Source organism: Rousettus aegyptiacus, unplaced genomic scaffold, assembly GCF_014176215.1.
Source record: "Rousettus aegyptiacus isolate mRouAeg1 unplaced genomic scaffold, mRouAeg1.p scaffold_m13_p_7, whole genome shotgun sequence".
In the NCBI taxonomy this organism is placed as follows: domain Eukaryota; kingdom Metazoa; phylum Chordata; class Mammalia; order Chiroptera; family Pteropodidae; genus Rousettus; species Rousettus aegyptiacus.
The window spans coordinates 81,936,033-81,960,894 of record NW_023416310.1 but is presented as its reverse complement, the minus strand read 5'-3'; the positions used below and the strand labels follow the sequence as shown (position 1 = coordinate 81,960,894).

The 24,862-nt window shown below is 32.8% G+C and overlaps 1 pseudogene; it reads right to left on the bottom strand.

Moving 5' to 3' along the window:
- Positions 1-13,203: 13,203 nt before the first annotated feature.
- LOC118605721 lies at positions 13,204-13,322 on the bottom strand (annotated as a pseudogene).
- Positions 13,323-24,862: the final 11,540 nt, after the last annotated feature.

The following is a 24,862-nucleotide window of genomic DNA, read 5'->3' as shown; positions in this document are numbered from 1 at the left end:
CTCCTTTATTTAAGTGGAGCTGGGAATAGAAGTCTGGAGGAGGGAAATTCCACAAATGATCACAGGCATATTATTTGCAGATTAGCTAACATATGGCATGTTTAACTGCAGTTCTAAAATGACAGTGAGACTAAAATTGATGACTCGTTTTTAAGTTTCAAGTCGAGAAGACTCTTCGACGTCATTTGAAAATGTCAGTGTTTTGGTTGGCTATCAAAATTGCTAAAGCATTTTCAGAGTTTAAAGAATGAATTAGAAATTCCAAAATGGTTGAAGGTTTAAGGGGAAATAAAGATATTAAAGGGTTGGATTTCATTCATCTGGTATAGTCACAATCTCCCTCTTTCTTCTCCTTCACTTTGAGCAAAACCACAAGCAGTAAAATTAAAACACATTGCTAGAACATGATATTTATAAACTTTTTTGACATTCATCTTGAAAAACAACAATGACAACAAAGCATGGCAATCTAAAGAAGGAAAAGAACGACATTAACACTCCAGAAAAACATTGTTCATATTCAGCCTCATATTGGGGTGTGTGGACAGTGAAGAGATCTCCCTGTTCTGAGCTAGACCATGTTTTAATTCACTGTAATCACAGTGAGACATAAATTTCAGGACTCCATAGAACAGAGTGGACAAAAGGTTTCACATGACCACTATGCCTCATTAATTACAATTTCCCACTTTATTCCCACGTAGGATTTTTGTATCATTTAAATCCCTACTTGAAGGTGTACATCTGTAATTTTCTGGAAGTTCAAGGACTTGACAGCAGACACTGTATTTGCCTGAGGGAAGGGAATAATGAGTGCCAAATTTTTGCATCCAAGACTCTAGCAGACTCCACAACACGGCAATTCTGTTCTTTAAACTTTGGATACATAATGAGACCCAATTACAACTTTTTTTATAGTATTTTAAATAGTATGAAACTGAGTTTCTCACTAACATGTTTATGTAGATCTATTTATCAAAAAATCAAGTGAAGAATACTCCTAACCAAAAGTGAAATTTAACCAAGAAAAAGTGAATATCACTCTTCTTCCCTCTGGACAGATGTGGAACTAATCGTGTAAACAGATAGTTTGACTTAAGGATTTTATTTCTTATTTATTAGTATATACTTTCTTTTGTAAAAAGGAAAAAAAACATATTCTTGCTGTTGTAGACTGAATATTTGTGTACCTCCAAAAAATCCATAAATTGTGGCAGTATTTGGAGATGGGGCCTCTAATGAAGCAATTAAGGCTAACTGAGGTCCTAAGAGTGGTGTCCTGAACTTGTAGGATTAAAATCCTTTTAAGAAAAAAACACTAGAAAGCTCTCTCTTACAGTCGGCTTAGAGGAAAGGCCATATGAGGACAAAATGGCCATGTGCAAGCCAAGAAGAGTGTCCTCACCAGAAACTACTCCTGCCAGACCCTGTGAAAAAATCTCACATTTTTGTTGTTTAACCCACCCAGTCTGTGGTATTCTGTTATGGCAGCCCAAGCAGACCAAGACATATGCCAATACCAAGTAACCTTAGGCTACTTACTTATAAAAGGCACAGTCAGGATGATAATGCAGTCTCCAAATGCAGAAAATGTCCCCTGCAGAAAACTAGCCATGATTTTTAGGTTCCACAGTTTTCCAGTTTGTCACCATAGCCCCATAGTCTTAGTGAAACTTTTCCAGTGTCCAACGTAAGCCATCTGCCTGGGGTATACCAGAGCCTCAAGCCCAGAATTAATAAAAGCTCCCAAGAGAAAAACAACAATAACAACAACAACAAGAAAAATAATTGGTCAGCAGGTAATTATCCACTCCCTTAATCACAGGGGAGGCCAGCATGGTGGGCCCTATGAACTCAGAGACCAAAATTAACCACATAGGATAGTCCTAACTAAAAGCGGGTCATAGTAGGTAGTCATGTCCTGGGCCACTAGCTTCCTTGACAACAATTGATCTTTACCTTAAATGATTGTATTGTCTTTTTGAGTCTAAGATAACATATCCTTGGAATATCAAAGTAATTCCCTTTTTCTGGATCCCACAGGGTACAACCCACTGCACCAGAGCAGGGGACCACAGAACGCTCATTGTTTCTTGGTCCTCGAATACCATCTATATTAGCTATCCTGTACCTATCAAAGTAAAAGAAGTGTATCTCTTCGCTTTATTTTTTATCCAATACTAGAGATTTCTGTTTTGCTCTTCTCCTACCTCTTTATTCTACCACCAATGATTTCATGTAATTCTCTTTATGACTTCTTTAATTCTAATGCGTAAAATAAGCTGCAAAACTGCCATTCTCTGGAGCATTTTCTAAATCTGTTGAAAATTTGCTTCCCAGCAATTGTCATCAGTTTGGCACAAATAAATTCATTAAAATTCTCTACAGGTTTGGACATTTCTTTTGTCAACAATACAGTAAGAGATTTTGCCTATATCAACTATATTCTACTTAGAAGTATAAATCTGGTAGAAATTTTGTGAACAAATTTTATCAGGACTTTCTCAGTTTGTTACTTAAAAAACGATGAAATATAATGAATTTTATCAAATTTTTTTTTAATGTTTATTAACATTTGAGGCTTTTCTAATTTAATTTTTTAATCTGGTGGATTATAGCAATTAATTTTCTAAAATTAAACTACCTCCTTTACTTTTTGTGATACCTGTAACTTTCTTATCATTGATTTTTAATTGTTGGTTTTAATTTGTTATCATTTTGTTAGAATATTACTATATTGATAAATAAGCTTGAAACATATCTATGAATATATATATGTATATGTATGTATGTAAACATATGTAGAGAGAAATATCGATGGCCAAATGCTATCTAAATAAGTCACATACCACACTTCAACACCTTACTGTAAAAATGTCAATTAAACATATTTAGGAATATCTGTGGTCACCTATATTGAGATTGCATTTAACACTTCAAGATGTATGTAACTTTTACTCAAATTTACTATCATAATTACAGTGTTGTGAAATATATTCTTTAACCTATCATTCTTTATCCCACAAAATACTGGGAAGAACATTTGGTGTAAACCCAATAAACCTGTGATATACACTATTCTAAATGTGAACTTTTAATTTTCAGACACATTATTGTTCTCAAAAGGACATGATGAATTCTTATGCACCTACACGTGTACATACACCTACCATATGGTATCTTGTTCCTGGCATTTTCTCAAGAGGGAGCAAAATTCACTAAGGCTGTCATTTTGTCATCTCCAAAGAAAAGATTCTAATTTTAGTAGTCATCTATCAGTATGGGTCTAATTAACTTAGATTCACTACATCCTGACATTAATGCCTCAAAGTTCAATGGCTTGAGACTGTCCTCAAAAGCTTCAAGAACTTTTCTTTATTGTTTTCTAGTTTTCGATTTTATTGTCTTCAGCATTAATTTTCAAAATCCCTTTTCTTTTATTTGTTAAACTGATGTTTGTCTTTTTTCGGTTTTTTAAGGTAAAGATTTTGAATATTGACTTCAGATCTTCCTCTATTCTAATATATGCATTTCAAGCTATAAATTTCCCTCTAACAATTATTTTCAGTGCATTCTACAAATTTTGATTAGTTATATATTTTCATTCTGATTTAGTTCAAAAAAAATTTAATTTCTCTGGGGAATTTTTCTTTGACCCATATGCTATTTAGTAGTATGTTGATTGATTTTCAAATATTTGGGGATTTTCCACCTATGTTTTTAAAATTAATTTCTAGTTTTAATTCAATTTTGGTTTGAGAACATACTTTGTATAATTTTTATCTTTTAAATTTGTTAATGTGTGTTGCATACACTAACATCTAGTATCTTGGTGAGAATTCCATGTGGGCTAGAGAAGAATGTATATTCTGCTATTATGAAATAGAGTATTCCCTAAATGTCAATTTTATCAGATTGATTGATAGCATTGTTCACTTCATCTGTGTTCTTACCAATCTTCTGCCTGTTCGATCTATCAATTACTGACAAAGTGGAGGTTGAATTTTCTAACTATAATAGTGGATTTATCTATTTCTCTTTTTATTTCTGTCAGTTTTATCTCATGTAATTTGACATCTTTGATAGGCACATGTATGTTTAGAATTCTTATGTCTTCTTAGAGAATTTACTTCTTTATCGTATGTAATGAAATGCCCCTCTTGATCCTTGATAATTCTACTTGTTATCAAAGTCTTTTTTGTTTCAAATTAACATAACTACTTCAGCTCTCTTTTGATTATATCGATGTGATATATCTTTCTTTATCTTTCTACTTTTAACCTAGCTAAATCCTTATATTAAGAATAGATTTTATTAGACCAGGTATAATTGGATCTTGTTTTTTTTACTTGGTAAATCTCTGTTTTTAGACAATTCACATTTAAAATTATTGCTATAGTTAGATTAATACCTACCATGTTTAAAACTGTTCTCCATTCTTCATAATTGTTCTTCGGTGCGCTTTCCTCATTTTTTCTGCCTTCTGTTTTTAATTGAGAATTTCATATGTTCCAATTATCTTCTCTCTCAGCATGTCAATTATACTTCTTTAAAAAAATCAGTGGTTACCCCATAATTTACAATGTACAATTTTTACTGAGTCCATTTACAAATAATACGACTCTGTGTCAAATGTACAACATGTATCTTATATTGGAATATTCCTAATTTAGCACTCATTTTTGTTGTGATATTCCAGTTACCTTTTTAAATTATCTATGTGCTATAATTACATCAGATTACATTGTTAATAGTGCTACCATTACATTGTTACTATTATTATTTTAGTTATTTTTCAGCTTAAGTGAGAATAAAAAACAAAAAATACTTAATTTTATTTTAATTAATTCCTTTTCTAACATTCTTCCTTTCTGTACGTAGATCTGCACTTTTGAGCTACATAAATTCCCTTCTCTCTAAAGAACTTCTTTTGAAATTTTGTGCAAGGCCGGTCTACTGAAAACACTTTCCTTTTGCGAAATATCTGTATTTCTCCATCACTTTGAAGGATAATTTCATTGGATATAGAATTATAGCTTTTTAAAAATTTTCAATACTTCACACTCATCATACTTATATTATTTTTGAAGTCCGTTGTAATTCTTATCCTTAATTGTCTATAAGTAAAGTGTTTTATTCCTCAGGTTTCTTGCAATGTTTTCCCTTTATCTCTAATTTACCACATTTTAAATATAATATACTTAGGTGCAAAGTTTTTAGTATTTATTCTGCTTAGTATATTCTAAGCTTCCTTGATATATAGTTTGGATTTTCTCCACTTTTTTCATCCTTTTCTAAGTTATCTTTAATATATGATTATAGTTATGTTAATGACTTTTTCTACAATCGGTATTGTGATCATCTCTGGTTATGCTACCACTGAATCTTTTTCCCTCTTGATTACCTGTCACTTTTCCTTTCTTCCTCACATATTTCTTTTAATGTTCATTGGGCATTATGAAAGATATGTGATTGACATATATAATGTTACCTTCTTCGAAAGAGTATAATAATCTATCGGGCAGGTAAGTTACAAGCATCACCTTACCATATCAAACTTTGGTTTTAGGCTTTTCTTTTTTTTTTTTTTTTGGTGAGTTTATTTCATTTTTTTCCATTAAAATTATAGCATGATCTTTATTCCTAGGCTATGCCTCTCCCAGATGTTTCTGTAGCTGCTTCTGAATTTAAGCTCTACTTAAACAACAGTATGCAAATCTGAACTATCTGCCCAGTTCTCCAGCGTTCAGGCAGTTCTCACTTCTAGGATTTCTCGTCTTCTCCTCTCTATATATAGCTTAGGAGTTGGTATAGAAGCTAAGAAGGGTGACTTTCAAAGTTCCTTCCCTGCTTCCTTCTCAACTTCAACACTATGACCTCTGCCTGTTGAAACCACTACTATCTACGTGAAACCTATTTCACAAGTCCACATTTACAACAGAGAATGATAAAAAATGTTAATGGGGGTCATGGCTGTGGGTTACTGACCCCTGTTTTACAACACACTCTCAGGGTAAAAGTAAAAGTGAAGTTCAACTCTTTTGCATCCCTTCTCTCAATAATTTTGCCAGCCATGCAGAACACACAAAAAGAAATGACTGACATTTTAAGGTATTCTATTCAGCTTTTATAGATTTTTTTTTTTTAAATAGTGAGGTGGTCTGATGACAGCTAATCCAACTTTGTCAGAACCAGTGGTGATTTATTTCCACGTGAAGTTTATGGTTCAATTATAACAAAAAGTAAATATCACTTATATTGTAATGCTAAATTTCTCCCAGGACCTCAAAAGCAGATGTGAGGTATAAAGATTAAAGGAAGGACAGTGGGGGTGGAAATAAAGACAGACAAAAAGAGGTATAGGAAATTGTTATATATTTTTTGGCTTTAACCAAAGAAGTTACATTGTATTTCTGTCTCAAAAGTGATCTTGACTAGAAAATGTTTTTGCTTTGGGCTTTTTAATTTGGTTACTGCCAGTTTTCATTTGATTAACACAAATCTTAGATATGTTCTGATTAGAGAAATATATAAATATCTCAGAGCAATATATAAATAATTTGAAGCTTACTCTAACTTTGAAATTCTCTAAAGTATTTCCCATTTCCATTAACATGTATAATTCAGAGGTACTTGGTTGTTAGAAGCTGTTGTTATATTCTCCTGATCTTTAATTATTATTATTTTTGTAAAAGATTCTATATTTAATACATAAAAAATGCCTTCTGAGACTGTTGTGTTGTGTGCTAGGACTTAAATAATGTTATTTGAGAAGAAAAGTTACTTAATATAGTTCTTAACTTAAAGCTCAAATACCTTAAGATAAAAATTATTTTCCTTTAGGAGGGTATTTTCCAAATTCAAAGAAAAGAGACTGAGTCAAACTTGTTCCTAGGTAGCTAGAAAGTATTGGGAGGGAACCCACAAAACTAGGAGTAGATGATACCTATGTCTCAAGGTCATACGGGCATTCAAATTCTGACTTAAGTCAGCTCACATCCTTCTCTTGACTCTGAAGTGATGTTTGTGGATGTTGAAATAAAGCCAAGTCATTTGTGTCTACTAGAATTGCATTTGTAAAATCACATACCTATTGTAGGTAAATGCCCTTGAGCTGAATCCAATACAAAACGAAGAATACTAAATTGGCACAAAGAGGCATTCCCTGCTATAACTGCTGCAGGTATATTCATGCAGAAGAAAGATTAGAAATATTTCCAAACTATAGATGGTTAAATTGCCTCTGAGAAGAAAGTATTTAAAATACAACTGTAATGTCATCTCCTTATTTGTTATATAAATGAAGATCCCATTCTAAATATAAACTTTGATATGTAGAATTAAAGGACATCAAGAAAAATTCTATTTGACAGTCATTGTAATTGATGACCTATGGACAGGAAAAGCCACGCAGATTCCCATTGCAAATCCTAAGAGCAACCACTTATTGAGTTCTTAATACAGTGTCAGCCACTTATTACATAGGTTACTGTTATAACTTCCCCAAAGTCTTATAAAGTATTATCTCCATTTTGTAGCAAAAGAAACTGAGAGCCAAGATGGTTAAGTCATTTCTCACAATTCTGAGAACTAGCCATTGTGCAAGCAGAGGAACCCCAGGTCTCTCTGGATCCAAAGCTAAGGGTCTCAATGGCTGTGCTTCTAGCTAATATGACAGTTATGCAAACGTAGTTCAATAGGTTTATTGACTAGCCAATCATATTATTAGCTGGGAGGGAGTGAGATCACTTCTAATCTACCTCAAAGTCCTGTTCATTTTCATTATTTTGTTCTCTTGTGTTAACTCATTTAACAAATATTTACGGAATATGAATTCCTTAGACATTAGAAATTTAAAACAAGACAAAGTCATTGCTTTATGGAAATCACATACTAGTGAGGAAGACTGAGAGTAAGCATAATTAAGAAGAAAAAGTAATAAGATAATTTTCAATAGTGATAAATTCTGTGAAAATCATTAAATAGAAATGAAATGAAATTTAATAAGGGTAGTCAAGGGAGACCCTTTTATTGTATGTGTGGAACTCACATTGGAGTTGATAAAATGATAACTCACCCTCAACATTTTGAAGCCTGAATTTCATACCTGTCAAGTCTCCAGTTTAGTTAATTCAAATTCAGATTTGTTCTCCATTTCTTTAATGTTGCTTCACAGGAAGTGTTACTGAGCTCCTGACATGGAGATACATTCTTCTATTGCTAAAGTTCTTTCTAACCATAGATGTTTCTTTTTTTTAAGTGAACTTTTTTTGAAAAGAGTAATTGGCTCCTGGGATAGTGTAACTTCAAAGAAAATGATTATTTTTTTCCATTGCTTGTTCTTTACCATTTCAAAAGTTCCTTTCGCTCATTGTTAGTCTAGTTGGACAAGTCTCTAACAGTGAGAGACAAGTAATCTGCTTAGTGGAAGAGGTGTGTCAATTCATGACATGGTGGTGAGTTTCTTTCTTCCCTAATGTGTTAGGATAAGCATTAATTAACCAGGAGAATGGAGAAAATGTAGTCATAATACTCAATAGCCTTGTGGGCACTAGCGTTTAGTTGGTTTTCCTGAATCGTGTAACTGTTCACAGCTTGTGCAAACCAATTACTTAACTAATGCTTACCTTTATATATATATATATATATATATATATATATATATATATATATATAAATTACATATAAACACTGAATGTAGAGGCAATTAGAAACTTATTATATATATAATATATATAAAAGGAATTTATATATATACATATAAAAGGAATCCAAGCTAAAATTAAAATAATAAACAAGTTAAAATTAAAAACACCACAAAATTCCTTTCACTATAATACATTTCTATATTTATTGCCTGCTCACTTTACTAAAGTAACTTCTAAGTTAAATTTTTATTTGTAATGTTTCCTGATAGCATCAAATAAAAACACTGGATGTAGAGGCAATTAGAAACTTGTCTTACACTGGAGAATATGGGCTACTGACAAGAAAGGCTTTAAAAATATTCTTTGTTTGGAGGACAAGATATCCAACGCCTATTAAAACTCTGAAATAGCACTGTAAATGGTAATTACATATTGTTTTGCTATGGCCAAACTATGATTAAAAGAATATTTATATTCTTATTACCAAAAAGGTATGGAATATTTTTTCTTATGCTTCTTATTAATTGGAGTGATATAATCTCCAAAGGCGAGAGTAGAGCCATCTGCTCTCTTTGCTTTCTTGAATTATTTTGTGTTAGCTTCAACAAGGTGTTTTTGGAGGTTTATTGCAAAGCATTTCACTTCGCTGGAGCTTAGGCTTTACTGTATAAGCATAACCAAACTGAATTCTCTGTGGCTTGTGCTCATCATTTAAAAATAGCTATATTTCCAAAACAAAGCTCAAAATCTATTTAAAAAACAACAACAACAACAAACAAAAACAAGTTATGACAGGTGCCATATACAATGCATGATTGCTAAAAGCAAGCTTTGATAACCAAGATTAATTTTTTGTTAACTCCTTTAACTTGTCCGAATAATCATTACATGTCCCTAAATTTTTGTTGCACAGATATTCAGCTCTCTGTTTCTCTAGCACTTTTTGTAAAGCCCTTTAGGGATGGTTATTTGAAGAACGAACGTCTCCTGTTTTCTCCTACTAGCTATCCCTTCGTAATGGTGTTCCATAGTAATACTTTCTTCTCCAAGAACCATCTAAGGCTCAAGTATGATTTAATTCGCCTACCATGTAACTTCAGTTAATTTATTCAATTATCTGTGATCCCCAGAATTTTTTTTATCTCATCAGCATCTATATAAAAACTCACCTTCCCATCTCCTGTCCCTCTCTTCCTGCAACACATATATAAACACTGAAGTGTTTCCAGTAGGGCATCAGCAAACCAGAGAGCTTGATGTACATAATCTAACACTCAGAATGATCTATATACAGTCCTGAACTTGTATCCCTCTACCTGATAAAAAAACTTATACACATATTCATAAGTGATGTTGAAGCAAAGACATTATGAATCTCAACCCTATAATTATAGTGAATAATTAAGGTATTTATTTAAATATTTTGATTATCGTGAGAAGCAATTTTTATTTTTCTATGATTTCCAGTTATAGAAAGTTTTGAATTTTATTATTTAAATAAACTGAAATCAACACTTTCTGTTAACTTGCAGCCCAGCAGCCTGATATTACATCTCACACATTATCGATGATAATAAAAATCCTTGCAACATTTTTGGATAATTGTCAGTATGTAATTTAAATACTTTAAAATGTACCCTTCTTTTGACCTAACACAAATGCCAGAAATCTATCTTACGGAAATAAAGTATAAAATAATATATATACACACATACATGTATACATACATCGTATATATATAAAAATATGTGTATAAATATTCATTGTAACTTTACTTGTAACTTTACATTGTAACTTTACTGCAGGTTTATTATTATTATTATTATTATTATTATTATTATTATTATTGCTTTTGCCTGAATGGCTCACGAGAGTGGTTGTGTAAACACCCACTTCCCACCTTTCATCAATCTAGGTCTTTCAGCTGTACCGGCTACCATTAGGCAGGAAGCATTACATATAAAACATTACATGTTTTATAACAATAAGATGGGCCCGTGATTCCTTCAATAAGGAAAGATTTTGTTGTATTATGCTATGTTTTATGGACCTTCAAGAGTAAATTCTCTTTTTGTAAATGAGGGAAATAGAGATGCGAAGAAGGGAAATGACTCACATAAGATGTACAAGTTTTTGGTTACATGACTAAGGAGTTATGACTTGAGGGTCAACATATTTTAGACTTCTTCCTTCTTCCACTACCTGTCTATATGGAAAATTAAAAAAATATATATATACATATATATATTTTATATAGACATTACTTAAGTAAATCTAGAATGTAAAAATATTTTAAAATAAACATTTATTTAGATTAAGATTTAGCATAATATCCATCATTTAGTAAAATACTCAATACATGAAAGGAAGGAAGACATACATTTAACATACATTAATTATAAAGTATACCACCATTATTAAATTATCAGTTCATTTAAGAATATATCTATGGCTAAAAAGACTTAAGTAAACTTTAGAAGTATCATTTTTTTAAAAGATTATTTTAAATATATTTGAATGCAGAGGCTTTTAAGCAAAAACTGATGAGTTGTGATTTTCCCACGTTAAGTATATATGCTGGTTAACCTTGCATTTTCATGTCTCATTTTGTGCCTTTTGAGTTTTAGGGTATATTTGGTGATCAACAATGGAATACATCTCAATCATTAGATATGATACATTCATTAATCAAACAATTAATGATTATACATACATCATGAGGAGTTAGCTCCCTTGTACTCACAACTATTTATGTATGAAGAATATGGGTTGATGAATGTAAATGTTTTCTAAGTGAAGGGATAAGGATTACATACTCAATCACTGATTAGAAACTATAAAGATTATGTACTTAATCACAGCTTAGAGACTATAAAAGGGCGATCTTAATACCTCTTTAAAAAATTATCAGTAGATGATATCAAATGTCAGCGACTGTGTTGTGATACTAGAATACAGTGCTGGTAGAAGAGTAAATTTATACAGTGACTGAAAAATAATTAGTAAATGCCTGTTAAAGTTGAATTTGCACACACCTTAAGGCTCAGCAATTTCGTTCTAAAGTATATATTCTATACGTATGCACCCTATATATTCTCAATTCTTGTATACATGCAGCAGAATAAATCTTTAAGAATGTTTATAAAAGAATAGTTAGTAATTGAATAAACAGTGAGTTACCCAAATAACTACCAACAAGAGATGAGGTAAATAGTTTGTGAAACATTAATTCAATAGACTAAAATAGAGCAGAGGAAACAATTTTATTATAGCTACACAAAACAAGATGTGAACTGAATGAAGAGTAAAGAAGATACAGAATAATCTCATTAAGCTACATTTTGAAAGAAAGAAAATTTTTAAGGGACACACACATATCTATCTCAAAGAAAAGCAAAAGAAAAACAAAGAAATGATAAAAAAAATCAATATACTGGTTACTCTGAGGATGTAAAGAGGAGATAGAAAGAAAAAAGATTGAGTACCTGGAGAACTTCAGGCTAATGATAATAATCTTTTAATTAAACTGAATGATGTGCCGACTGGGGGTTACCATATCTTTATTCTTTATACTTTACATATATTTTATAAATAGTCTTCTGTAGCTACTCAATATTTAATTTAAAAGCCATTTAATGAAGAATGATCGAAATTATATATTTGTGTTTAAAATAGTTACTTATTTTTATTAAATAAAAATTAAAACCCCAAATAAAATTTTAAAAGAGGGAGAACAAAACAAACAGTACTGCTTGGGATTCCTGGCATTAGCTATCAATTACCTGGTGTTTCTCACTCGCGATGTGGTTGTGGCGAAACTCAAACTTTGCCTGTCTCTGGATCTTATTTCTGGCATGTACTGCATTAAAAAAAATAACTGGTAAGAATTAAAACTGCTGTAATTTCGACTTTCACAGAAGTCAGGTTCTTAGCTAAGTTTAGTCTGTATTTCCTTAGGGTAGGTATGTGTGTGTGCGCACGCGCATGTGCACATGTACACATTCCAAAAATATGCAGGACTCTGAAAACTGAAACCGGATAGACATTTTATCTCACTTGAGAAATCATTTTTCCTTTCAGGAGCTTACAAATATGTTTCATGAATTAAATGAATCCTGACTGTTTGATGACATGTCACTATTATTACATTGTGAATTGCCACTCGCGAGGGAAGTCAAAGCTACCAGGCCTCCCAAAAGACTTGTGGGAAGTAGAAAGCAGTAAAGTCAACTCACATAGGTTTCTTTTCCTGTATTATATGTCAAATGCCCAAGGCCCATCTCACTTCCTCTATACTCCTTGACAAGGCTAGGCTGGGGATTAACCAGTGCTCAGTTCTTTAATTACTTTATTCATCTAACACAAGTTCTACAAAATGTGTTTTCACAAGCAAATATGTGTGGGAAATACACTCTCAAACAAAGATAATAAGTTTCTTTACTATAGAACATTTTATTTATTCATACATTTATTTATTTATTATTTAGGCAAGGCAACCCTTGGTTGACCTCACAGATTGCAAGGACCTTGTCAGGTTACAATCCCTTATTTTTTATGCCAACAGCATCTGGTCTTTCAAGGTGATCTCCCATCCAAGTACTAACCAGGCCTGACCCTCCTTAGCTTCTGAGCTCAGACAGGATCAGGCTCGTCCAGGGTGGCATGGCTATAGACACTACAGAACACTTGAGAGGACATAAAACACTAACCTGCATTCTGATTCCCTTCTAAGTGGGCAACGTTGCACACATTTTTCTTCAAATTCATTTGATCATGTCGGTTTTTCCTCCTTGGAGGATCATCTTATAGGATTAGTGATTTGTGTAACAGACTTTGAGAAATGCTGCTAAAATTTATCCTATTAGAATCTATTATGGGGTGGCAGAGTAGGCATAGAAGCAAACTAAAGTGAAACACTATACATATACTCTATAAAATATTACAAAAAATATTTTATAAAATCATACTTTTTCATCTTTTGATATCTTAAGGTACTATTAAAGGTTCCTTTTGCCTTTAATATTTCCTCATCATCATGTTCCACCTCCCGCCCGCCAATATATTCTAAATTAATTAATTAAAATGAATATGGCTTTTAGAGTTTATATATATATATACATATATATATATATATATGTATATATATATATATATACACACACACACACACACATACATACACAGATATCTTTGGATAAATTCACCTTCTCTTTAATCAGGCCAAAGAATTTTCACTTTAAATATAGAACTGTGTCTCACTCAAGCTCCTCTACAAATATCATGCGACCCACATCCTACTTGGTTGTTTTTAGATTCTTAGTCCTCATAAAAGGATAAGACCGAGAGGTGAGAGAAAAAGTCAGGTGAATGTTCTGTATGAAATGGAATAAAACATTATTTTACACTCCATATGGAACTATGCTTTATTTAAGTGTGAAGTTGGAATAAAAATAAACTATTATCCTTTTATTATTACCATGTGGGTTTTCAGAATTTTCAGTTATTTTACACCCAGCCATTTTTTTCCACAACTTTATCAAGGTCATGCAAATATAGGATTATTATATTCGTTTCTATATAATGATTGGAAATGTGCGAGACAGCAAATTTAGATAACCTGTATAAAGTCACAGGGGCTGGTGTAACATTTATGGTGTAACAAGAAACTAGAGGGTGGGATAAAAGGAACATTAAGAGCTCATTCTGGATTTAACACTATTGAATTCTATATTGTGATAATGTTCTTTCTGGCCCCAATGTATTCCAGTAACATCAAGGAGATACAGGAACAATAAATACAACCAAAGTCCTATCTCAGAAAAGTCTTGATACTTGATACTAACCACATGGATAAATTTCTAAATCACTCATTCATCTTAGGGGTGAATGTAATAGCAAATGCTGACTGACCTGGGGTTCATTTCTGCTCTACTTGCTTGGGCATGCATCGATGGATATTATAACCCCTTGGTCTATAATAGGTGGAATTGTGCCTACTACTAGTCCATAAAACAAAAGAAAATGACATTCAGAAGCTAGATAGATTTTAAATAAATTAAACAAATAAAAAATAAGGCAAAGGATGTAATACTTGATTCCATAATTCATAGTCTATTGACTGGATAAGATTTATAGTTTTGTAGAACTGGAAAACTATCCTTCAAAATGATTCTATTGTATTTTACATACCATCAGTCTAAGATTGTGCTATAAAGTCTCCAGAAAATGAAGTTTGGTAGAAATGTCAGCTATGGGGTAAACAATTTTCAAGTATATTTGATAACGACTCTTGCAATTTCCACATAGATTGTACATATGAGCAAAGGAAAATCAGGAGTTGAGATTAAGGTATCAACTTAAGTGTAGAAAAATATAGGAAAAGGATACATCTCCATTCTTTATTGTGCACTGAGACTACTCTGTGGACTGAGAACATGAAGCAAATCTTTGATTGCAATGTAACCTCTTAAAAGCTTAGGAAACTATCAGTTGGTAAATGGCAGTGTTTCCATATGTCTATTTGTTACTTAAGCTTTGAATCAGTTCTTACAGAATACTCTGATTCACATTCTATACAATAGGAAACCATTCCTCAGACAGGTTAATTAAACTAATGAGACTTAAAAACTGGAAATAGCTATTACAGAATTCCAATTCAAATGTTTCTGATTCCAACAACCACTATCTTAAGCACTAAGACATGCTGTCCCTAAGAAAATCAGAAGCATCATTTAATGTAGAAGAGGTATCTTTTTGAACCTTGAAGTAATATTATTGTGATGTCCCCTATGTAGAAAGCCAATTTGGCATCACTCCCACATTTATCTCACCATCAGGGACAAATTTGTCCATATACAGATGTGAAATTCAGGATGGTGCAATTCTTTTCTACCTGTGAGATCTGAGGGAAGCCACATTCCCCTTTCAGAACTCAGTGTCCCCATTTCTACAAGAAGGTTGGAGCAGATGATCTTTAAGATCCCTTTCAGATTAAACCCTGCTCAAAATTCCATCCATTTTCCCTTTAAGCCTAAGATTTTAAAACTCTTCTAACACATGATTCTTTGGGAAAATTGAATCAAACTATAAATAAAGAGACATTAAGACTCTTCAATTTAAATATTATAGATCTACTTCATTTATTTTAAACCTTGTTCTTTATAGAATTCCTTGGTATTCCATAATGCACCAAGTTTATTCAGTTAAACATCTATGTGAAATCATAGATGCATACCTCCCTAACCCTGTTTAGTTATGCAGCAAAGTAGCATCCACATTTTCTATGTCATTTAATATTTTAATATAGTCTTAATGAAACATATATATTTCCTTCTTTTTAAGATTCTTACCTCTTTCAATAAAAGTAGATTGTGCTGTTTTTATTTTCTTGTTAACCTGTGTGTCAACACAAATTAATATTTTAGCTTCTTAAAAAATCCCCCCAAAGCATGGCATTTTACTCAAGAATTATTTATAAAATAAGTCAAAAGTGGCCTTGAATTTAAACTTACACTTAATCTGTGACTACATAATTCATAAATAAAACAGTCTCTTTAAGTAATTACACATCACATAGGAGTTTGAATTTTCCAAGAGTTCTTTATTCATTTAAAAGCTGAGGACCAAAGTCTAAAATAAAATGATAAATGACTAAATGGGTCCACCTCAGGCAGCTGGAGATGACAAGGTTAATATGATCTAAAGGGAAATGAAAAATGTTTGAAAGCATGAATTATTATGTTAGGAAAGAACATTTTGTTTTCCCTTTTTCTCTGCTCATACCAAAAGCTTTATGCTATCCTAGTTGAAATGAACGAATTTTTCTCAAATGGAAATAAAACTTATATCACTGGCTACATTTCTTTATACTTAAGGAATACAAAGTACTATTTAAAAAGTAACCAAAATAAACCAGTTGGTTGTCAGTTTGGCAATTACCTGGGTAGAATCAAGATTCCAAGAAAGAAAGAAAAGAATACCCGTCGAAGGAAAGAGTGGAAGTTTGAGAATGTCACCAACTCAATGGTGCAGACCAAGTTCTACCATTAAATCAAACCTGCAGCCAGCCAGAACTACCTAACTGAATCCCATCCCCCATGCCTTGAAGTAATAAACACTCCGTTTCTTCTGCATCCCCAGTATCATAACTGATAACTGCCATCCATACTGCTTTATTGAAACGTTAAATGTCCTAACTAAAAGCAAAAAAGTAAATCATCCTTTGAAGACTGAATCAAACAAACAAAAAACAGTCTCAAATATTGCAGAGTACTGAATAAAAAGAGCTGAAACAAATACTTTATGGTGATTGTCTTCAACTGCAAATTGAAGTTGTTTTCATAGGGGATGAGGCTTAGAAGTCAGAAAATCTGCATTTCCCATTCTGGCTCTGTTATTAATCAGCTGGGTAGCTTTGGACCAGTCATTAAGTCTCTCTGGGACTACATTTTCCTTTGTGTACAAAGAGAAGCTTTGGCCAAATATTTTCTAAATTCAATATTAGGTCTACCATTATAACTTTTTTTCACTGACTAATTAATTTGATACTGATTAATGTAAATGTAAAGGAAGTAACCTAAGTATTTAAAAGGTATCTAATTTCATAAGTATAACATCAATGAACTACCGTAATTTCAAAAAGTTTTAGCTCGTGGTCTATTCAATGGCAAATCCCCACAAGTGGCCATGTGTGATACCTTAGAATGTTGACGAATATTTCATCATCTTAAATCATTTTTCCAAAATGTACACATAGCTCCATAAAGGAAATCACCAGGCTGTGTTCCTCATGAATCTATGAGGCCATGAGGGGCTTGAGATGAAAAACCATAGCGGGCTCACCCTTCTATCCCTAGCACCTGGCACAGTGTCTGACACCTTAGTCAACAACTAGCAGTATTTGTTAAATGATGGAACTGATTAACTTAAAAGCATACTGGTTTGTCCTGGTTTCAGAAGATTAAGTTCAAAAGTATTTTCTATTAGAAATAGGATTCAAGCAAGTAGGAATAAATTTTTTAAATAAGAGAAGTAGCTAGTAGAAGTGAATTGAGCAGTAATGACAAAGGAATTCTCTGTCTTATTTACTGTCATAATGTCGTATAACTATCCCCACCATCTATCTCCGGAACTCATTTCATCCTGTAAAAGGGAAACCCAGTACCCAGTAAATGATAACTCTTCATACTCGCCTTGCCTCTGTCCCTGGGCAACTATCCCACTTCCTCTCTATGTAATTTTGACTGTTCTAAGAATTTCATGTAATTGGAATCATGTAGTGTTTTTGTTTGTTTGTTTGTTTTTGTTTGTTTGTTTTGTGAATGGTTTATTTCACTTAGCATGATGTCCTTGAGTCTCATCCATGCTGTTGCATATGTTAGAATTTCATTTAAAAAAAAAAACTGAATAATATACCATTGTATGTATATACTATATTTTGTTTATCCATTTATCCACTGATAAACACTTGGATTGTTTCCACTTTTTAGCTACTGTGAATTCTTCCTCTCATTCTAAGCCACAGATTGGGAGTTTAAGGGAATCACTCGAAGAGAATGACATGTGTTTCTTGGAGAATGTGGAGGACATAGGGATCTATACCTCACTCATAACTGTAGCAGTCCCAAGGCAAGAGGCTGAGACTCGAGCCTTCTGGTAACAGGAAGAGACTACATGCATGGGAAACGTTCTGTACCTTCAGAGCTTGGCAACAAAATTGTGTATTCACCATGAGTCAATTGTAGCTCCCAGGAAAGGGGCTTGGCTGTGGGCATCCTTAAAGATTCCACGTAAAGGACTTCTAATCAGTCAAATACACTGAGATCTACCTAGTGAATCAGAAACTGAGGATGGTCATCAATACCACTCAGATGCATTTTCTGCACCAGAAAACTTCTGGTGGCTTTCAGTGGGATCTCTTAGGAGCTCTCCAAAGTGCCTCAAAACAGACAGTGATTTTGTATCTAAGGCCCTTACACCAAATGAAAATGTGCTAGTTGGGTGGTTTCTTTTCTCCTTCCTGCCCTAGTTAATAAGCAGCTATAGGATGCGTACGTGTATATGTGTGTGTGTGTGTGTGTATGCGTGTGTGTGTGTGTGTGTGTGTGTGTGTGTGTGTTTATGTAGCAACAGAATGAGGGAAGGCATACCAAGAAAAAGCAGAAATATCAGTTAGTCTACTTTCCTTTTCAGATTTCTTATCCTGAAGTAAATTTTTTCAGTGCTACAAGCGTGTTTTAAATAGCAAGGTATTTAGAGTTTTGGGCTAAGTTGAGCTGCACGTGTCAATACTTGGTAAATACCTATTTATTTATTAGCTGACAGTGCCAGCTAATGTGAGGATATGCCTGGGATTTCATGAGGGAGAAAGAAGAACAAGTTCATGGAGAATTTTTGTGAGAAAGATCTTATAAGAACCTATGCCCTAGATACACTGAGTTGGTTATTCTGGGAGAATCAAGTTAAGGGTCTACTAGGCAGTTTGATATTTGTTTATGAAACACGGAAGGGTGCTGGAAAAGGGCAGACTTTTCCAGTAAAAGTGAGAATGGTAGGAAATCAAGTCACTGAACTATAACCTCTTCAAAGGCAAGGAATACGTTTGATGCAATTTGTTTAAATTATACCCAGAATGAGGCCCCATAACTATTAGGTACTAAGAAATGTTGATGTCTGTTGTTAAGTAATAGAAAAATACATAATAATAATAATAATAATAACAATAATGAATATTTTTAAAATATTTCATATGGGCCAGCAATTTTATAAATTATTTATGTATATATTAATTCATTTAATCTATACAGCTCTATGAGCTCAGAATTATTATCAGGCTAGATGCTGATGAGACAAGTATAAAAATCTTTATCAGTTGTGACCCAGGCATGATAATAAAATTTCTAAGACTTAAAAAGTGGATCTTTTTTCTTGCTGAAACCTCTCACTTTTTGACAAAGACAGTAGAATTTTTTAATGTATTTTTTGTAAGTACAAATAAGTCATGTTTTCTTTTAAGTATTAATTTGAGGTGCTTTTATTAGTTTCCACAATAAAATGGTTTGATAATTTTAAACTAAAAATCTTCCTAAAGTTTGGTAGATCCATAGTGAATTTTTTTAACACATATGTTTTCTGCTGATTCAAACTGTGTCAAATAAATTGTGGTATTTGCAATAATGACTTCATATTTTTTTTGCCACAATTAAAATTTTAAAAAATGAAATCAATTATTTAAGAAGTAATTAGCCTTTCAACTGAACCACAGACACACAAAAGGAAATTCATTTAAATGTATTCCAGGAATACCATAAGTTAGCACTATAATCATTTGCTGCCATTTTAATTTGTTCTTTATTTTATCCTACAGTTTTAAATCCTCTTTTATGGGGTACTTGAAGGAATTCTGAAGCCAATGCATACTATAGTTCCAGGCCTGGTGTCCCACCAGTCCGGGCCACTAACACTGTAGCACCGAATGACACTCCTGTGACTCCAAAGTCTAAAAGAAAGTCCCTGAGAGTCACATCATTAGCAATGAGAGACATTAGTCTGGGGAAAGCCCACCTCACCACGTCATGACTATCTAGAACAACTGAAGATCATTACAAGATAATATACAGCATTGATCAAATTCTTATATCATGTGCCATCCAGAGTGAATGTTGAGAATGCTCACAATTTTCAGACTTTAGGTTTGACATTTGGAAAACAAACAAACAAACAAACAAACACTATATCCAGTGATTTAAAAGAATGGCCAACATACACTATTATTCCAAATGTAAAATGACACAATATTTCTGGAAGATACTTTATAAGAATCAGATTTTCAGTGAACATTTACTCTATGCTAGGCCCTCTTTTTGGTGCTGGGGAGAGTGCATTGGATAAGGCAAGTAAATGCCCCGACATCGTGGAGAACTGACGTGTAGGTGTGGTACAAAAGGATGAAGACAGAAGTGGAGATGCCCTTTGAGGTGCAGACTTCAGAACTCACACATCTGATCATTCTGTTGGACAAAACAAATTCTGAGGCCGGTCCCAATTCAAGCATGGGGAGACTCCACCCCTAAGTCTGGCTCACCTAGGATCCCAAGCAATGAGGTATTTTGACTCTCCCATGAGATACAAGAATAAGATTGAGATAACTAAGCCAAACATTTGTCTCCAGTTTATTTTAATGTGCAATAGCATGGGCATCGACCCCTTTAATGTCATGCTGTAATTAAAAGAGCTAACTTATTTGAAAATGTTACAGATATTTTTTCCCACCTCACTCCCCAAAAAACTGCTCTCCAAATTTTAGGTCACCGAATGCTAAAATTGAAAAGATCCATGTATATCACCTTTACCATCCATCATTGTACTGATGAGAAAATAAGACCTAGGCAAATGAAATAATTTCCCCAAAGTCACAGACTTAATGACAAAGCCAAGATTTCTGACTCTGGGCTATATCCTTTTTTGTATTACATTATTTTGCCTCTAAAGTTTTACTGGAGTTGATAGTTAAGGAAGTGAATTAAGAACTATGTATTTATCACCACAATCATGTTCCTGAGACACTGTTTACAAACCATGCTTAAGAGTTCAGTTTATTATATCAGATTGCCTGGGTTTAAAATCTGCTCTGCCATGAACTATATAATGAGATCTATGGATTATCTTGGGCAAGTAATTTAGTCTCCCTAAACTTTAAACTTCCCATGTATAAAACCTTGATATTAATAGTACTTGTCTTATAGTTTTTAAATGAGGATCCAGTAAGACCTGTCACACAGCACTGTGCCTGTCACAGATTATGCTTATTGATAAGAATATTCATTTTATCAATATGATTTTTATTTAGGTGAAATTAACCTGTAGTGAAATGCTCAGGTCTTAAGTGTATAATTTCATGTGTTTTATCAGTGTATAAGACTGTATAACAACTTTCCTAAACAAAATATAGAATATTTAATTCACCTCAGAAATTTCTCTTGTACCTTAAACACTAAAGGCAACCTGTGTTCTGATTTTAATCGCATCGATTTACTTTGCTGCCTTTGAAGATGACCTAAATGGCATCGTCATGCAGTATGTACTGATTTTTGCCTGGCTTCTTTGGCTTACCATTCTTTAAGATTCAACCATGTTACTGGAAAGCATGGATGTGTGTATCTGTTTGTTATATGTGTTTATATATTTATATTATATATGCATGTGTTATAAACTCCAGCATGCACTGTTATATTTGCATTTAAAGCTGGATGTATTTTAAAGGAATAAAGATTTAAAAAATACACACCTTTTGTCTTTTTACATATTAACCATTTTCAGTGCTCTTAACTTGTCATAGATATGGGTTTCCATCTGGTGTCACTTTCCCTCAGCCCGAAGAATTTTGTTTGGTATTATTTTTATCTCAGCTCTGCTTGCGACAAATTCTCTCACCCTTCATTTATTTGAAAATATCTTTGCTTTTGTTTTTGAAGACTCTATTTACTGTATATAGAATTCTATGTGTACATTTTCTTTCAGCACTTTAAAGATTTAATAAGTCAGCCATCATTGTGGTATTAGCTTCCAGCAATAGTGATGTGTCCTTTTTCCCTATATACCTTCAACATTTTCATTTAATTTTTAGTTTTTAGATGTGTGACTAAAAAGTTTTCACTGAATTTATTCTGCTTCAGGTCCACTGAGTTTCTTGGATCTATATGTAATATTTGTAAAATTTTTGGAAATTTTTGACCATTATTACTTTATATATGTTTTTGCTTTATATATCACTTTGTCAGGAAGCTTGATATTATCTCACTGTTTCCAGTAACTCTTTTACGTTTTTTCAGTATCTTTGTGATTTTTACATTGGTCCTTTTTATTGATATGTCTTCAAGTTTACTGATTATTCTGTTTTTCCTACTGCTATTCTGTGATTGCTAATCTGCTATTAAAACCCATGCACAATTTTTTCTCTTCAGGCATTGTAAATTTCAGTTCTAGAGTTTTCTGTTTTGCTTGTTTCTTTAAATAGTTTTAATTTCTCTACTGAGATTCTCTACTGTTTACTCATTGACCATATAAACATCATAACCATTTTTCCTTTGAGTCTTTGAACTATTTAAAATAGTTAACTGAATGTCTTTATTTGCTAATTGTATCTCAGGTTTTATTGGTTTATATTGACTGCTATTTTTTTAAAATATGTGTTTTATTATGTCTCACTTTGTATGTCTCCTGGTTTTCTAACCATGTATCACGCATTTTATATATTATCACCATCCTAATTTTTAATACTCCTCTGAATGTTGATTTTTGTCCCAAGATGAGTTAATTATGGACAATTCATCTTAATTTTGTGAAGGATTAGTTTTATAGTGCTTTCAGGTTAGTTTCAGTTTCGCCTTTAGAATACAGCAACTCCTAGTTCTAAAACAGGGAAGAGTTTGGGTCCTTCTAGGATTTTAAAGGAAAGACTGAAGTGCTTAACAACACTAGCTTCAGGGGATTCAAATTCCAAATTCAGTGTCTCCTTCATTGAGTGGCAGCTGAAATATTGGGTCAGCTCTTTCAGTTTTTGCTTTCTTCCCCAGCACCTTGGAGTCTTTTTCCTTTATTCACTCAATTCAAACCTCTGACCAAAATCTGCATACAAATTTGGAGTCCTCCCTCTTTGTTGTTACTTTGTTTCTGTGATTTCCTCCTCAATACCAGCAGCTCAAGCAGCGCCACATTCTTCTCTTACACCTCAAACCAGTAAGATTGATCCCCTCTGCTGATTCTGGCCATCTCTGGGCTTAAGGGTTTTCCTGTCATGTGGGACTTTTTCATGCTAAAACCAGGTAAGTTCCAGGCAAACAGGAAAAAGTGTTGGTTATCCTTTAGGTGTCCTCATGGGAAAAACTCTCATTCCATTAAAATCTACGGCCAAATCTTCACCACACACTGCATGCTTTTGGTAACTTTCTAGTACTTCACAGAGTTATTTAATATTTTGCCTATCAGTTATAATTTTTTTTTACAGAATAATTAGCTTACTTCCTAATTTTCAAACCAGAACCTAAATAAAATGAAGTCCCAACCAATTAAGAGATATGGTATCAACAACTAAACTAGTGAAACTTTTGACCTCATAATTCACTTCTGGATATAGTAACAACAACAACAACAATAACAACAACTCATCGTTAAATTGAAATTAAAAATAAAACTTTTTTTTTTTCCTGAGAAAAATAACCTGTTAAACAATTCTCCAATATATTGACAATGACTCGTTTGGATGAGAAGATATAGGTGGTAGTTTTTTTCTTTCAACTTTTCCGTATTTAAAAAATTGTAATATAAATGTACACATATATTATTTACAATAAACATATATGCATCATCATTGTCAAGTAAGAGTTATTTAAATGTGTTACCTATGTATCTTCTTAAAAATGGGCAAAAATAAATATAGCTAAAAGGTGATTAGAAAAACATTACTAAATAAGATCTCATAAGTTACAGGGAATTAACATGTGTTGCTAAATTTTAGAAAATATATTAAAATACTTTTTTTTAGAGAGCAGCCACCAGATAGGAAAGATCCACAAGAGGCCAATTAAAGTTTACTGGCCAGGAATAACACAGTTAAAATTGCACTCAGATACTATAAATAGTAAAATTTTCTCTGTGGAATCTCTTAATATCCTCGAAGGTATTGCACTATTGAAAAAGATTATAACTCACTGGGATCATTATGATACTATTAAGGGACCGGTAGATGAAAGATGAATTACTGCTTTGTGAATATGGTAGCATCTATTTTCACAGTTTCAAAATGTTTATCACTAAACTCAAGAAAAAGAAATTATATTGGAAAATTGGAAATATTCTGGATAGTAGAAGAAAGAATTGTCAAGTAGATTTATTACATGGTATGAAACGATATTTGCAACCTAATAGCCTACATATCTGCTGGGCTTGGCCTCCTTTGTGTTTTAAAAATTAGGACATTTCTCCTCATTTTATTTCCATTTCCTCTGGAAACTGATGTAACGGAGCAACTCCATTCAGATAGGATGTGGTCGGTCTGGCGTGCGTGGTCTCCACCGCTGCACTGATTCACCAGCCTATCTGTTTCGTTTGTCTCGCTTGCTTGGTTTTTTGTAGGCATCTGAGTATGTAAGCCTTAGCCTACAAAAATATGATTGAATATCTTCACTAAAACAATTATATAGCTATAAACCACTTAG